Below are 16,404 nucleotides of genomic sequence, written 5' to 3'. Positions count from 1 at the left end.
CCGAGCAGGGAGCCCGATACGGGGCTCGATCCTAGGACCCTGGGATCATGACCTGAGCCGAAGGCAGACGCTTAACCGACTGAGCCACCTAGGCGCCCCACTTCTGAGATTTTTTTAATGGTATGTCAAAGGTCGTATTCTTTCCTTACATGATCCTTTAAAAGTCTTTTATATTACAGAGCAAGGGTCTAGTAACCATGGAAATGTTAACTATAAATTTCCTGACTTTGAGCTGTCAAAGAATATTTTAGCTTTCAATAATCTACTACTAAATTCTGGTTTTGTTTTAAATCAACAGCCATAATTCTACCAATGGTTTATACAAAAGAATTATGTGGAGTAATTGTTTAAATTAAAATAAATAACTTATAGAGACTAAGAAGAGAAAATAAATATAGATTTTTTAAATACCTACAGCTTTTGAACATAATATTTTTGAAACTGGCTCAGACTGTATTCTAAAAATTTAAAGATCTAAATCATATCAAGTAGGAAACCAACTGTGAGAAACTGTAGTTCCATATGCTGTTATATTTTAAGTGTGAGCTACTATAATGCAGCTTTTGGATTTTAAATTTTGGTTCATAAATTATTACAATGTTTTTTTAAATATAAAAACAGCACTGGAATAGGTGTTTGATAAATATCTAGACTATAAATCTAGCTGAGTACAGACAAGAATCCAGATACCTATTCATCCCAAATAGAAGGGTTTTAGTTTGATAATTGGCATATCTAAATTCCTATCATTTTTGTCACTAATTAGCTATATAGCCATGGGTCACAGAATTAACCTCACTGGACCTCAGTTTTCTCAACTGTAAAATAAAGTTTTACATAAGACGATCACTAAGTTTCCTTCCAACTACTTAAAAAACAAAAACCTGACTATGATCTTACATATTTCATTTGGAAAAATATTTGTGAGGAATTTTACAGGGAAAAGTGAATAAAAGCTATTTTTATCCAAAAGCACCAAAATAACAAAACAAGCTCCTTTTTTTTTCCAAAAAGAGGGTACTTCATATAAAAACAAAAAACTAAAAGTTACTTGGTATACTGAATAAATCTCATAGAGTGATCATATTTTCCAAAATAGCTTTTGGAAAATTAAGCTGAATTTTTCAAAGAACTTATATTTAAATTTGTATCGAACTACAATCTACTCTGTCATCCTAAAATACCTCATCCTAGCTCATCTAGAAATTAATGTGTTATATCTATATAAAATGTCATAATTTACAAGATCAATACAATCCTGAAAAGTTGTTGAAGGGATTGCCACTGAGGTGAGGAATGGGAAGGAATTCAATCACAAACCCTTAAAGGTTGAGAAGTCTAATCTAACTTTCTAAATAATATAAAACATCTTTCTACAAACACTCATGACAGCAATATATATAAATTCAGCCAACAAAAGAAAGCTCAAATCATTCCAATGCTTACCACATACTCAAATACAAATTTTGGATCAATAAAAGGATGGAAGAAAATTGTCACTTAAGAATCTTTCCTATCCACTGACAGACAAACAGTTAAGATGTGGTATGGAATGCAATATTATGCAGCCAGAAAAAAAAAAAAAAAGAGAGATCTTGCCATCTGAGACAACATGGATAGGCCTAGAAGGTATTATGCTAAGTGAAATGAGTCAGACTGAGAATAACAAATACCATATGATTTCACTCAAATGTGGAATCCAAAAACAAAAACAAAATTAAATATAAAATATAAAAACAAAACAAATGAATAAAAAAAAAAAAAAAACAGAATCAGACCTATAAATACAGAGAACAAATGATTGCCAGAGGGGAGGAGGGTAGGGGGCTGAGCAAAAGAGGTAAAGGAGAGTGGGAGATACAGACTTCCAGTTATGGAATAAATAAGTCATGGAAATAAAAGGCACAGCATAAGGAATACAGTCAATAATAAGTAATATGATGCATAGGGACAGTTAACACTTGTGAACATAGCATAATGTAAAAGCTTGCTGAATCACTTTGTTGTACACCTGAAAGTAATGTAACATTGCATGCCAACTATACTAAAAAAAAAAATTTTTTTTTAAAGAATATGTCCAGGGCACCTGGGTAGCTCAGTCAGTTAAGCGTCTGCCTTTGGCTCAGGTTATGATCCCAAGGTCCTGGGATCAAGCCCCTGCATCATCAGGCTCCCTGCTCAGCAGCGAGTCTGCTTCTCTCTCTCTCTCTCTCCCCCTCCATCTGCCCCTCTCCCCACTCTAGCTCTCTCCCACTCGCATGCTCTCTCTCTCTCTAATAAATAAATAAATAAATAATCTTTTAAAAAAAAGAATTTTTCCTATTTTTTTCTTTTGCTACAGGTGAGACTGGTTTACTTCTGACTTATACTACATAACTTCAGATATGCTTTCTTTTCTGATTTGTCTTTAGTTGCTACAGGAATTGATATTTATAAGACCTCCCCCTTTTAAAAATATGAATGAGCACCTACTAAATTATAAAGATTTAACTTGAAAATGTAGAAACATATTTGAGCTTTTTAAAAAAGGATTATATCTATAGCATAATTTTTGTAAATGGCTGTATTTTCTTTTTTTTTTTTTTTTTTAAGATTTTATTATTTATTTATTTGAGAGACAGAATGAGATAGAGAGAGCATGAGAGGGTCAGAGGGAGAAGCAGACTCCCTGCCGAGCAGGGAGCCCGATGTGGGACTCGATCCCGGGACTCCAGGATCATGACCTGAGCCGAAGGCAGTCGCTTAACCAACTGAGCCACCCAGGCGCCCTGTAAATGGCTGTATTTTCAAATAGGAAAGAAATCAGCAAAGTTTCAGTAACAGGCATAAGGATTATGGGAAAGGGTCAATAAACAGTTAATCAGAAAGTTAGATATCAAGGTTTTATTATTAATTTATTATTTGAAGTTAGCCAAGTGCTTTTAACTTGTCTGTGTCTCTGTTTCCTCATTTTACAATGGTATAAACACAGAATTATAGAGCTCGAAAGGACCTCAGAGATTATCTTGCCCACTGTTCTTATTTTACAGATAGAGAAAATGAAACTCAGAAGTCAAATGACTTGCCCAAAACTTACTCTGCAAAATAGGGATAATAAAAACAACCTTTGCCTACTTTATAGAGGCTTTTATCCAAAGAGGAAATGAGATCATAGATTAAAAAAAAAAAAAAAAAAGAAGGCACTGGTAATTAAGCAACAGGATTAACACTGAAAAAAAATCACTTCAAATAGAAACTTGTCATATCATGTAAGTCAAAATTTAAATTTCTCTCAATGAGCATACCATGTTTATTCTTCTAACCAAATGCTAAGAAAATATTTGCCCATATCTGAGGTCACCACATTCCAAAATGATCGAAACAAGTAACTTAAAATATCTTTTCCATATGCCTAGATGACATAAGCAAAGTTAAATGGCTTTTTGCAAATTAAAGGGAAATTTCTCACAAGTAAAACTAAGCATGAAAATATTCAGTCAAAATACCATTTAAAAATAAGTAAATGACTAAAATAAGGGCTAAGAAGTGACCAGAAAAGAAGTTACACATGTTGTTTGAACATATTAATTTCTACATTTTAGTGACCTGTACCTTGTTCCTGTTAATTAGACCTGCCACCTACAAAGCTAAAGAGAAAACAATAAATTTACTGTTACAAGTGACTTCCTAATGAGAACTAAATAATGCAGCAGCTTTAAACTATAACTACTTTTAACACAAAGGATTTTGAGAAAGATTAAGGAATATATCTATGAGAATAGAGATGGAGATGATACAGATAATAGATGGGAAAAAGGTTTTAGGATTGGGGTAAAAATAAACACATAAAACCACCTAATTCCCATCACATCAACTTCAGCAATTTCCAACTTCCCAAACTACATAATTACTTCAGAAGTACCCAAAAGACATCTAAGAAACCTGAGATCACTAAATTGCAAAGAAATAGGAAAATGGACTGAATTTTATGCAACTCATTAAAAGACCATTAAATGAGCAGCTGTTCTTTCATTCTCATTTAAGCACATGGGTCATTATACCTAGGCTTGTTCACAATAATCTTGTACACTGATGAGCAAGTGAATGTGGCAATGTATCTAGAAGTTGTTCTTGCCTGAATAGGTACCTAGTGTATTCATATTTATCTTAATATTATAGATCACACATTAATATACATGCTTAAAGGCAGAGTATACATAAGTGGGAACAAAGGATAATCCTTACAGAGTTTAACTCTGAGAAATTAATACCAATATTTACATGCGCCAACCAGGGTTCTAGACACTAAGAATACAGCAATGAACAAGATACCTGAAATTCCTGCCCTCGAGAAGCTGGGAAAAAAAGAAAATAAGTAAACCACTTATAATCTTGATAGAAGTCATCTTTCTAGACCTCAGTTTGCTCTCTATACAACTAGAAAAGTAATATTACTTAGGTAAGTATCACCATAACCTTCTCAAACAAAAATTATGCCAAAAACCTATAAATCAATAGGCCTTGTACTCTAATTTTCCCTGATCTATCCCTGCCTCCAGTGGCACATACATAACAGAATGTAGGCCAGTGTAGGAGGTGTAAGCCATGCCATGAAACAGAAGAAAAATAATTGGATCATGGTGAGACTCAACACAAACCCGTGTTCTCTATATAAACTAACTACTTAGTAAGCTATGGTTTCTCAAACAAGATAATAATGATAAATATAGACTATTTGGAACATATTTTCTCAGTCCGAGTTTCAGTACCAATGTCCAGATAAGTCATTTTTATTTCAAATATGTTTCAAGTATCATGACTGCCAGTTTAAAAATCTTTGTTATCAATTAGATTAATATATAATCAGACTATGATTTTAAGCCACATTTTATATAATCTTTTTTCTCTTACAGTTGAAGAAATAATTTTATTTTGTATGATGAATGCATACTTTTGAAGAATTGCATCAAAACAGGCATAGTCTGATATTTGAGTCTTGTAGTTAAAACTGCAAACTAGAGGGGCACCTGGGTGGTTCAGTCTATTAAGCCTCTGACTCCTGGTTTTGGCTCAGGTCGTGATCTCAGGGTCATGAGATAGAACCTCACATCAGGCTCCATCCTCAGCATCGGGTATGCTGGGGATTCTCTCTCTCTCTCCTTCTGCCCCTCCCTGTGCTTCTGTATGCACTCTTTATCTCTAAATAAATAAATCTTTTAAAAAAATAAAACAGCAAACTAGTTAGGAGTGAACAAAAAAAAATTAAAGGTTGAAGTTCTGACCAAGCTACTTTGGTACCAGCAAGCAAGATGTACAGAATTAACTCTCTGATTCAAGTATACTCTCAGTAATTCTGAAATATTACTATATAAGACAGTAAATCAGAGTAAAGAAATATATATAGATTCCCAACACAAAATGTTAGCTAATGGCTTGAATCAATCAATCAATCAATCAATCAATCACCACCTCTCCTCTCTCCCAATTCCCCAGTCAACACATGAAAAATCAGAAAGGGGGTGGGGGACACACACACAAAAAAACCCTACAATGAGAAAACTAAAGCTAAAACTTAGACACAAACAAAAAAACTGAAATGTTGATTAGCAATAGGGTCATACTGCTTTCTTACGATTAAATAATGGATCTTTTTTTAAAGGGCAAAGGACAAGTCTTACTTACTTTTGTACCTTCAGGCCAAGCACAGTGCCAGGTACATATTACCCAATAAATGTCTTATTTTGTTGGAAAACATAGAGATAACTAAAAGACACCCTCCATATCCTCCCACCACCAGAATTACTAACCTCTGGCACCAGAGCCCATACTCCTTCCATATAATGTATTGCCTTTCAATAACAGTTACCTCCATCCATCAGCCTCCAAAAGAAGTAGAGACATAGATGTTTCTTATTTCTTACATAGACTCTTGATGAAAGCTCAGAGTATAAATTCCACGGTTTTGTGAAAGAGAGCTATACAAGTGATTCATGAAGGAAACTCAAGAATAACCAGTTAAACATTCCTCAGCTAGGCTCTTTCAATCAGCAATCATCTTAGGCATGTGACAGATATTTGGCCAAACACTATATATAAACTAAGTTCAGTAGCAAATATCTATAAATCAAAAAGCCATGTGTTCCAAAATCAGATGTTCAAATGCAAAAATGTTTTGAGGTAAAAATCCTGACTGATATTCTTGCCTTGGTGGAGGGCTATCCATACCCATCAGCAGTGTAGGCCACAGAGGTTCTTATACACAGGATCAACACATCTATAAAAAACTGGATCTGGTTGCATTTAAATTACCAAATAATTGTGGCAGCAAAGTTCTGCACATAAAACTTTCATCAATACCCTAAATTTGTCCCCTTCTTTTCAAAACAACTGAAACCATTAAAATCTGTTATTCACAGAAATATGAAGCACCCAAAATCAACACTGACCAAGATTTGCAGGTCCTGGGTTCTATACTAGGAGGGGCTATAGGAATGACCACCATAGGAGAAGCAGACTTGTCTACTGATGACCCATCAGACTGAAGGAAAAACCAACTACTAATGAAGCTATAAGTAAGGTGTCTGGCTCTTTCAAGAACTAATCATTCTAAGTTTTTTATACTCAATTTCATAGGTCCTGTCATATCTTAAAAACCATTCAGAGTTCAGTTAAGTTAGAAACTTCCTTAAACATGAAATATTAAACAATATTATCTTTGCCTAAAAGCCTGTGTATATCTTATGTTCTAATATAGTTAGAAAACATTTTTAGGGGCGCCTGGGTGGCTCAGTCGTTAAGTGGCTGCCTTCAGCCCAGGGTCCTGGGATCAAGCCCCGCATCGGGCTCCCTGCTCGGCGGAGAGCCTGCTTCTCCCTCTCCCTCTGTCTGCTGCTCTGCCTACTTGTGCTCTCTCTCTCTCTGTTAAATAAATAAATAAAAATCTTTAAAAAAAAAAAAAAAGAAAACATTTTTACTAAATACCTTCACCCTTTATGTTGAAAACGCAGGGCCTCTGTTCTCTCCCCAAAAAACTATAGCAACAATTCAATTTTATTCTCAGTAATTATAGCATGACTAATTAAACTCTCTGATACGTTTGGTAAAAAAAAAAAAAATTAAGAAACTGTTTCCCCAAGAATAAACAATGGGGAAAGGATAGTTTCTTCAACAAAAGGTGCTGGGAGAACTGGACAGCCACATGCAAAACCATGAACCTGGATCACTATCTTACACTCAACGTAAGATAGATTAAAGAAGAGAAAATAGACCTGAAACTGTGAAACTCCTAGAAGAAAGCAGGGGTGTTAAGCGCTTTGACACTGTATTTAACACCAAATACAATGGAAAAAAGGCAAAAATAAACAAGTAGGACTACATCAAATTAAAAAGCTTCTGCACAGGGGCGTCTGGATAGCCCAGTCAGTTAAGCCTCCAACACTTGATTTCAGCTCAGGTCATGATCTCAGGGTTGTGAGAGCCTCAGCTTTGGGCTCCGTGCTGGGCATAGAGCCTGCTTAAGACTCTCCTGGGATGCCTGGGTGGCTCAGTTGGTTAAGCGTCTGCCTTCAGCTCAGGTCATGATCTCAGGGTCCTGGGATCAAACCATGCATCAGGCTCTCTGCTTAGTGGTGTCTGCTTCTCCCTCTCCCTCTGTGATCTCTCTTGCTTTCACTCTCTCTCTAATAAATAAAATCTTTAAAAAAAAAAATTCTCTCTCCCTCTGCCCTTCCCCCATGCCATGATCTCTGTCTCTCCTTCTCTAAAAAAATAAAAATAAAAAGCTTCTGCACAGCAAAGAAAACAATCAACAAAATGAAAAGGCAACCTAGTGAATGGGAGAAAACACATGACAGCCGTATATGATGATAAGGCGTTACTATCCAAAATACAGAAAGAGCTCATATAACTCAACAGCAAAAAACTTAAAACAATCCAAGTAAAAACTCGACAGAAGAACTGAAAAGATATTTTTCCAAAAAAGACATATAAATGGCCAAAAGATTCATGAAAAGGTGCCCAATATCACTCACTAATCATGAGAGAAATGTAAATCAAAACCACAATGTGCTATCAACTCACACCTGTTAGAATGGCTACCATCAAAAAGACAAGAAATAACAAGTGTTGGCAAAAATGTGAAATCCTCATGCACTGTGGTTGGGAATGTAAATTGGTGCAGCCATTAAGGAAAACAGTATGAAAGTTCCTCAAAAAATTAAAAATAGAACTACCATATGATCCAGCAATCTCACTTCTGGGTATATACTTTCCAAAGAAAATGAAAACAGGATATCAAAGAGATATCTGCACTCCCATGTTTATTGCAGCATTATTCACAAGAGCCAAGATATGGAAACAACCTAAATGTCAATAAACAAATGGATAAAGAAGATGTGGTGTGTACATATGTGTGTGTGTGTATAATAAAATATTACTCAGCTATGAGAAAGAAGAAAATCCTGCCATTTGTGACAACATGGATGGACCTTGAGGGTATTCTGCTAAGTGAAATAAGTCACACAGAGAAAGACAAATACCGTATGGCATCGCATATGTGAAATAAAAAAAACCTCAAACTCATAGAAAGAGAGTTGTAAAGTGGCTGCAAGAGGCTGGAAGGTGGGGGAAATAAGGAGTGGTTATTAAAGGGATACAAACTTTCAGCTATAAAATGATTACGGTCTGAGGAACTACCGTAAAACATGGTGATCATAGTTGATAACACTGTGCTGTGTAACTGAAATTTGCTAAGACGGTATAACTTAAATATTCTCACAAAAAAGAAAAGAAGGCAGGAAGAAAGGAAGGGAGGGAGGGAGAAAGGAAGGAAAGAAGAGAAACTGGCTCTCAAAAACCTTGGTACAATGTAAAGGCACCTAAGAAAACATCAAATTCACAAAGACAAGAATTTGGTTCACTTAGCCCCCACACACATATACGTACACCATAATCCATGCTTTATAATCCATGCTTTATTAGGTTAATAAACACAGAAATCATACATCCAAAACCAGTACTATCTCATATACAAAGATGCTCAGTGCAATATTTTTTAAAATAAAGAAAAAAATGGTTCAAAGAGCAATGTCCTTTAACGAGAAAACAGTTAAATAAATTATCAACCAACTAACTGTCATTGTTATGCACACAATGATAGAATTGGGGCCCAGCATTCTCTCGTCACCCAGGCTGGGCCCTGCCCCACTCTATTCCTCCTGGTTGAAATGGGCTCGGCCAAGAGCATCCCAGTGCAGCCTCCACTGGGATGGCAGATCCTCATTCACCTAATGCAGGTATCCTGTGCACTCCCATCCAGACGCAAACCCCACAGCCCAACCTACCCACAGCGGAGCATCTAGAAGGTCCTAGTCAGGCCCAGGACTCAAATCCCCACTTTCCTACCCTTGGCATTGCATGGATACCCATGAAGACCAGCAGTGGAGACCCCCAAACCCACTGGTAAAACAGCTGAGTGAAGTATGTGAGACAGAGGCCCACAAATCAAATTTTCCCCCAGGGCCTGTTATGCCCCCAGAGGCACCTTCATTTGAATTGGGCTTGCCTCTGAACACCCAGTAATCCCAGATGACACTCTGAAGCCAGATTGAGCTCCCCTCCAAGCAGGTATTTTCCAAGGAGGAAACAAGACAGCTCACAGAAACCCCTATGGCCAGCCAGCACTCAAACATACTATTGAGAGATCTGAGGCTCCCAGTTCAGGTTCTAAGCCCAACAGATAGAAACCAAATGGCAAGGTACTAGAGAGATCTCACCTCACCATCCTGCAAGATGACAATGCCTCTGGGATCCTGACAAAAGAGTGTAAGCAGTCTTCTCCCCTAAGTGAAAATGTTAGCGAACTAAAGGAACGGGGCATTCTGGGAACTGGACTTCTAAAAACTTGACACTGAGCAGGGGAGCAAAGCCAGGACCATGACAAGGAAAATCAGCATTTTCCCTTGGTAGAAAACTAGGCCTTGTGAGACTACAGCACTGGGTTCATCCAGGGCGTAGTCATATTCTGTCTTCTCACCCTTTCTTTCCCTAGGAGACTGAGGAAAGGCTCATTTTATCTGACTCCCCCTAAACTAAGATAGGACTAAACTAAGATAAATGTGCGGCATGTATGTAACTTAAAAATTCATTCTCAGCATAATACCCTCCAGTTCCATCCATGTCGTTGCAGTAAGACTGTTGAATCACATATATATTATATACATATATTTGTTTTTAACAAATACATTGTTTTCTATGTTTTTTTGTTTTAAAGATTTCATTTATTCATTTTAGAGAGAGATAGAGAGCACGAGTAGAGGGAGGGGCAGAGGGAGATGGAGAGAATCTCAAATAGACACTATGCTGAGCATGGAGCCTGATGTGGGACTCAATCTCATGACCCTGAGATCAGGACCTGAGACAAAATCAAGAGTTGGACATTTAACCGACTGAGCCACCCAGGTGCCCTTCTATGGTTTTTTTTATAAAGAGAAGATCTCATAGTTTTACAGTTTCATCTCCTCTAATGCACCTATCTATAAAGTACTTCTCAGTTCCTTCTGGATAGAAGATATAAGTGTTTCATTATCATTCACATGAGCCAAGAAATGTTTGCCAAATTTTCATATCACATATAAACACATACCACAAATTTTAACCTCTACTTATGTAGCTACAAAAAACAGCTCTTAGACAAAATGTGACATTAATTACCCCAAATACAAATATTTTTAAATAAATGCTAACAGAAAATTTGATATTTTGTGAATTTTTTAAAATCTTTCTGAAGCTTTGCTATAAAGCTAATTCTCTTGCACATGAGCCTTTGAAAACACTAATAATGAAAATGCCAGCAGAATTTTAAATACTTTCACTAGGCAACAATACTATATACTGTTGATATTCTAAAAGTAAAAGATTAATAATGTTAATCTTCTTAGTATTCAACAACTTCATAAACATTTAATTGACTCACTCAAAAAACATTTATTGAGTACCAACCATATTTGCCAGGCATTTGTCAGAAAAGTGCTGGAAATCTAAAAGTGAACAAGATAGTCAAGATCTTACCACCACCCACATGTAGCTTATACTCTAGTGGGTAGGAACAATGAATAAACAAATAAATAAAAAAGAAAATGTCAAATCAGGATAAATGTTCTGATGAAAATAAAACTAGATTAGATGATTTTCACAGCTAGCTGTTCTGAGGTGACATTAAAATGAGGCCTGAATGCCAACAGGGGATGGACAATGAAGATCTAGGGGAAGAAGGTTCCAGATAGAACATCAAGTTCAAGGGCCCTAATGTAGGAATGAATTTGGGGTATCTGAGGAAAAGGAAAAAAGCAAGTATAATGTGAGCAAGGGTGAACATGCTAGATACGGGGTAAGCAGAGGTCAGATTGGGCAGAATCTGCTAAAATAAAGAATTTGGATTAGAGTCTATGTCCAAAGGCTTTTTGTTTTAAATTTAATTACAGGAAGTTTAAATGTGTGTGAAAAAAAAAGAGAACAGAGCAAAATGGATTCACATATATTTATCATCCAGTTTCAACAATTATCAATTCATGGCCAGTCTTGCTTAATTTGTACCTTTATTCATTCCCCATCTACCCCTCAGACATATCATTTCATTTATACACATTTTAATATGTATCGCTAAAAGATAAGGGCTCTTCTTGCAAATATAGCCCCTATCGATATTACTATCATTAAATCATTATTTTTAATAATAATTTATTAAAATCACCAACTATCTAGCCAGTGTCCAAATTTTCCTGGGTATCAATTTTTCCTAAAGCTCACTGGTTCAAATCAAATCCAAATAAGGTCCAGATACAGCAGTTAATAAGTTTCTTGGTCTTTTAATCTATAGATTATGATTCCTTCACTTTTTTCTCCTTACAATTTATTTGTTGGGAAAAAAAAAACTGGGTTACTTGTCCTATAGGCTTTTCCATACTCCAGATTTCCTGATGGCTTCCTCTGTCTATTGTATTTCCTATAAACTGGTAGTTAGATCTGAATGTTTAACCAGATTCAGGTTCAAGCTTCTAGCAAAACTACTCCACAGTTGATGTTATGTACCCTGACTGGGAAGCATATAATGTGTTCTCTCTACATGCATATATTAGCAGTCAGTAATCATTACTCTTAGATCTATTATAATACTTAATTAGGGGCTGTAAAATATTGATATTATAATTCTACCATTCCTCCTTTATTTATCAACTAAAATACTTCAGTAAAGGAAAAACTTCCTTCATCAACCATTTGCTTAACAGTGTAAGAAAAATAGGACAAATACTTGATTCACTTTATTTTTAACTTTTTCAAATAATAAAACGGATGCTTAGCATACTGGTTAGTTTCAGCACAGAAGTTTTTAAAGATCATTCTGAATACTGTGAGGAGAATACAGTGGTATGTAAGAAAGCAAGAGTGAAGGCACAGATACCACCTAGGGCTCTTGCAGGAGTCTAAAGAAATGATGATGGGTTATGCTAGGATGGTAGGGAAGATGAAGAGAAGTAAACAGATTAAAGATATATTTGGAATGTAAAGTCTAGAGGACTTGCTGATAGATTATATATACATGGTAAGGGAGAGAAAAAACTCAAGAACAAGTCCCAGGGTTTTGGTCTAAGTACCTTGGTTTATGGGAAACACTAAAAGGAGGAGCAGATTGAGGGAAAATTTAATAAATATTTACCAAATCCTTATTACTGGTTTTCTTTTTCTTTATCCTGACTGAAAATAATTTAAAATTTCAGGAAGTAGAAATAAAATACTGTCTTACAGTATTTTTCAATAATAATGCTTTTTTCCCTAGAATAAAAATAACACTAAATAAGATAAATTTCTACTGTTTTTCCTCAGACAATTCATTTTCTCACCTTCCCCCCCACACACATATATTAACAAAAGATATGGTGGGTAAAAAGTTTTACCCTTGATCTTAGCCAAAAGTCCGAGAAGCGATACTGGGTAGAAAATTTTGAAAGACAGTAATAAATATTATTACTATCTTTTGTATGAAAACAATGAATCATGGATCACTGCATCAAAAACTGGTGATGTATTGTATGGTGACTAACATAACATAATAAAATTAAATTAAAAAAATAAAAACATTTTTTATTTAAGTTCAATTAATTAACATATAGTATATTATTGGTTTCAGAGGCTTGGGCCTGTGATTCATCAGTCTTACAATAAATATTATTTTTTAAAGATTTTATTTATTTGAGAGAGAGAGAGAGAACACAAGCAGGGGGAGGGGCAGAAGGAGAGGGAGAGGCAGGCTCCCCACTGAGTAGTGAGCCCGACATGGGGCCTGATCTCAGGACCCTGGGATCATGACCTGAGCCGAAAACAGATGCTTAACCTACTGAGCCAGCCAGGTGCTCCAGTAATAAATATTATTTTAACCCAGACTGATTATCAATCTCTCACATCAGCTAATAGATCACCACAAATACAATGGATATATGAACAGATGGATAGAGAAAAATTAGAGAAACAGAGCTCAAAAACATTAACCAGTTACTTAGTATTAACAACTTAATCTTGGGGGAAGATGGGCTAATTTTCCATTCTCCCATTTCTAAGTGAGTAATAATAATTCAAATTGTCCTGTTGGGTCCCTTGTCTCTCCCTCAAAGTAAAAGGGAGAATATGGAAGGTTTAGAACAGAAAAGAAAGAGCCTAACCTCAACCTATTATCGACAGAAATAAAAACAGTTAATATTACTTTCTGAATGACAAGATTTCTAGACACAATACCTAAATTTTCATATACAAAATGAATATCAGATTTGCCACAAATCATTTCTTCATATAAAAATTTCATAATGTTATCCTATTTTGATAATATATATTTACAGAATATCTGATTAACTGGCAAGATAAAAATGACAAATGATTCACTCCTATGTAATGAATCATTCTTATATGTATTACACTGACAGGTAACAGCTAAACAAATGCTATTGACTCCATTAGGTCTTATAACTATACTTATGTATAAGTATAGTTTATTTAATAGTAACTGCATTCTAGGATACAATGTCCTTCTTTTAATATGCGAAGGTAGCTCTGGGTTACATCTCCCCACATCAACACTGCCCCTGTTAACTGGACTCTACTGAACTACTCAGAGCAAAAGAAACAGTTCTGTCAGCTAAAAAGCAAACTATAAAGTGAGAAAATAAGATAAACACAAATTCTACATATTACAAATACAGATAAAATATTTCAATAATTAAAGAGAGGAGATACCCTAGACCTATAGGACACTGTTGAAAGAAAGGAGTCTAGGGCGCCTGGGTGGCTCAGTTGGTTGGGCGACTGCCTTCGGCTCAGGTCATGATCCTGGAGTCCCTGGATCGAGTCCCGCATCGGGCTCCCTGCTCGGCGGGGAGTCTGCTTCTCCCTCTGACCCTCCCCCCTCTCATGTACTCGCTCTCTCTCTCAAATAAATAAATAAAATATTAAAAATAAATAAATAAATGTGTGAAGACTATAAGGAGAAAGAGAAAAAGAAGTGGGCTTTTAAAAAAAAAAAAAAAAAAAAGAAAGAAAGGAGTCTAAGTTCATTTGCAAAAGCTATTATGTCAGAAGAATTTTTTTAAAAAGATTCATAAGATCTTCAATATAAACATTAAAGTATATAGAATTCTATTTTCTGTGTACAGTTATAGAATATTTTGAATTCTGAGATAGAATTTTCTTTAAGTACTATATTTTATCTTACTTTTAATGCTTTTCTTGACATTTATTTTAAAAGAAAGATAATTAACTGTTTTGTGCTTCTGTGTGTTTTTCTTACTGAGAATCATGAACGTTTTAATGCAAATCAGCTCCACCAAACATCTTCATAGATGACATAATGTATTCTGAATATCAATTATTGAAAAATGCATAGTCAGAAGATTTCCAAATCATTTGTTTAAACACAGAATGTACAAATATCAAACAATCAAACATTCTCTGTAATACAAAATAGATCCTTTATATTCATGTATATGACATAAGGCTGACTGACTCTTAGCCTTAAATTCTTTTGCTAATCTATATTCTCCATCTAAAATAGCACTTTTTTTTTTTTCCTCATTCCACTTCATTCCTACTGCCTCCCCCTACCCCTTGGTAAAATTTTCCCTGTTTCTTCTTTCTCATTCTCCCTGTCTAGATGCTAAGCAATCCCCAAAATAAATGACGGCTTGTTTCTCCACCAATCTTCTAATATATTATCCTTAACCTGCATATAAGGTGAGAAACAGAGTGATGGCTTAGCCTGACAGTAGCAAAGCACATATTTTCAATCCCTTAACCTTTCTCACTGCGATTTCTTTGACCTTCTCTCAAAAATACTTTGTCCCACACTCAACTGTAAAAATTAGTGTAATATAGTTTCCAAGGAGTTGGTTAGAACATCACCCTAATTACGTTAAATGAGTTAGAGATATGCAGACCCAGAATTTCAAGAATTTCAAGGATTATCTGATCCTGAGGAAAACTGTTCTTGCTGTTTTAGGTTGATTAGTACCAAGACAACAATTTATTACCATAAGGTATATACCTTCCAAGCAAACCAGACCTTTCCATCAATGAATCAGGATATTCATTCATTTTAAGTATTTCAGAATGTTAAATTGTATAGTAAATTCAAAATTGAAATAAAGGAGCTGACTGATAGAGGATATCAATGTAACCTATATTTAGACTCACATGTTTGAAAGAGCCACATAAACCATACACCACTAATTACTTAGGCCACAGGCCTCTCTAGAGACTAATCAACGAAAACTTCACCCTCCATATTTCCTTTTAGCAAGGCATTAATACTTTCTTTTTTACTTTATTCAGTATATTTTCACAATAGCTTATAATTTCCAAACACAGACCTTAAAATATGTCAATTATACTTTAAAGTAACAATTTCTATATGACACTTAGGGAAATATTACTGTGATCAGTAAAATATGTGCAAATTAGATTTGGGGATGAGAAGGCATTCTATTCTGTATGCAGAAATTCTCACTTAAGAATGTTGTCTTACTAATCTTAAGACAATGACTGTTCTTACTTTTCTGTCTCGTACCTTTTTCCCTTTCTTAATGTCAAAGCAATGAAGGAAGGTTATCAACGACCGGAAGATACTGGAGAAATCATGAAGATACGAGATTATGAAAATAAAAATTGAGCTTTGAATAAGAAAAGGAACAAGGTGGGCGCCTGGGTGGCTCAGTTGGTTAAGCGACTGCCTTCGGCTCAGGTCATGATCCCAGAGTCCTGGGATCGAGTCCCACATCGGGCTCCCGGCTCAGCGGGAAGCCTGCTTCTCCCTCTGACCCTATCCCCTCTCATGCTGTTTCTCTCTCTCTCTCTCTCTCAAATAAATAAATAAATAAAATCTTTAAA

General features: G+C 35.5%; 1 protein-coding gene and 1 pseudogene across 6 annotated transcripts in view; one reads left to right on the top strand and one right to left on the bottom strand.

Moving 5' to 3' along the window:
- Nucleotides 1–16,404, bottom strand: part of NUBPL (nucleotide binding protein like) — a 275,956-nt gene that overhangs the window by 113,209 nt on the left and 146,343 nt on the right. The gene's annotated exons all lie outside the window — the stretch shown is intronic.
- LOC116632885 lies at nt 8,767–10,163 on the top strand (annotated as a pseudogene).

The sequence above is a fragment of the Phoca vitulina genome, unplaced genomic scaffold, assembly GCF_004348235.1.
Source record: "Phoca vitulina isolate PV1807 unplaced genomic scaffold, GSC_HSeal_1.0 scaffold7, whole genome shotgun sequence".
In the NCBI taxonomy this organism is placed as follows: Eukaryota; Metazoa; Chordata; class Mammalia; order Carnivora; family Phocidae; genus Phoca; species Phoca vitulina.
Note: the sequence above shows the minus strand (reverse complement) of the source record. Positions and strands in the feature narration are given on the sequence as shown.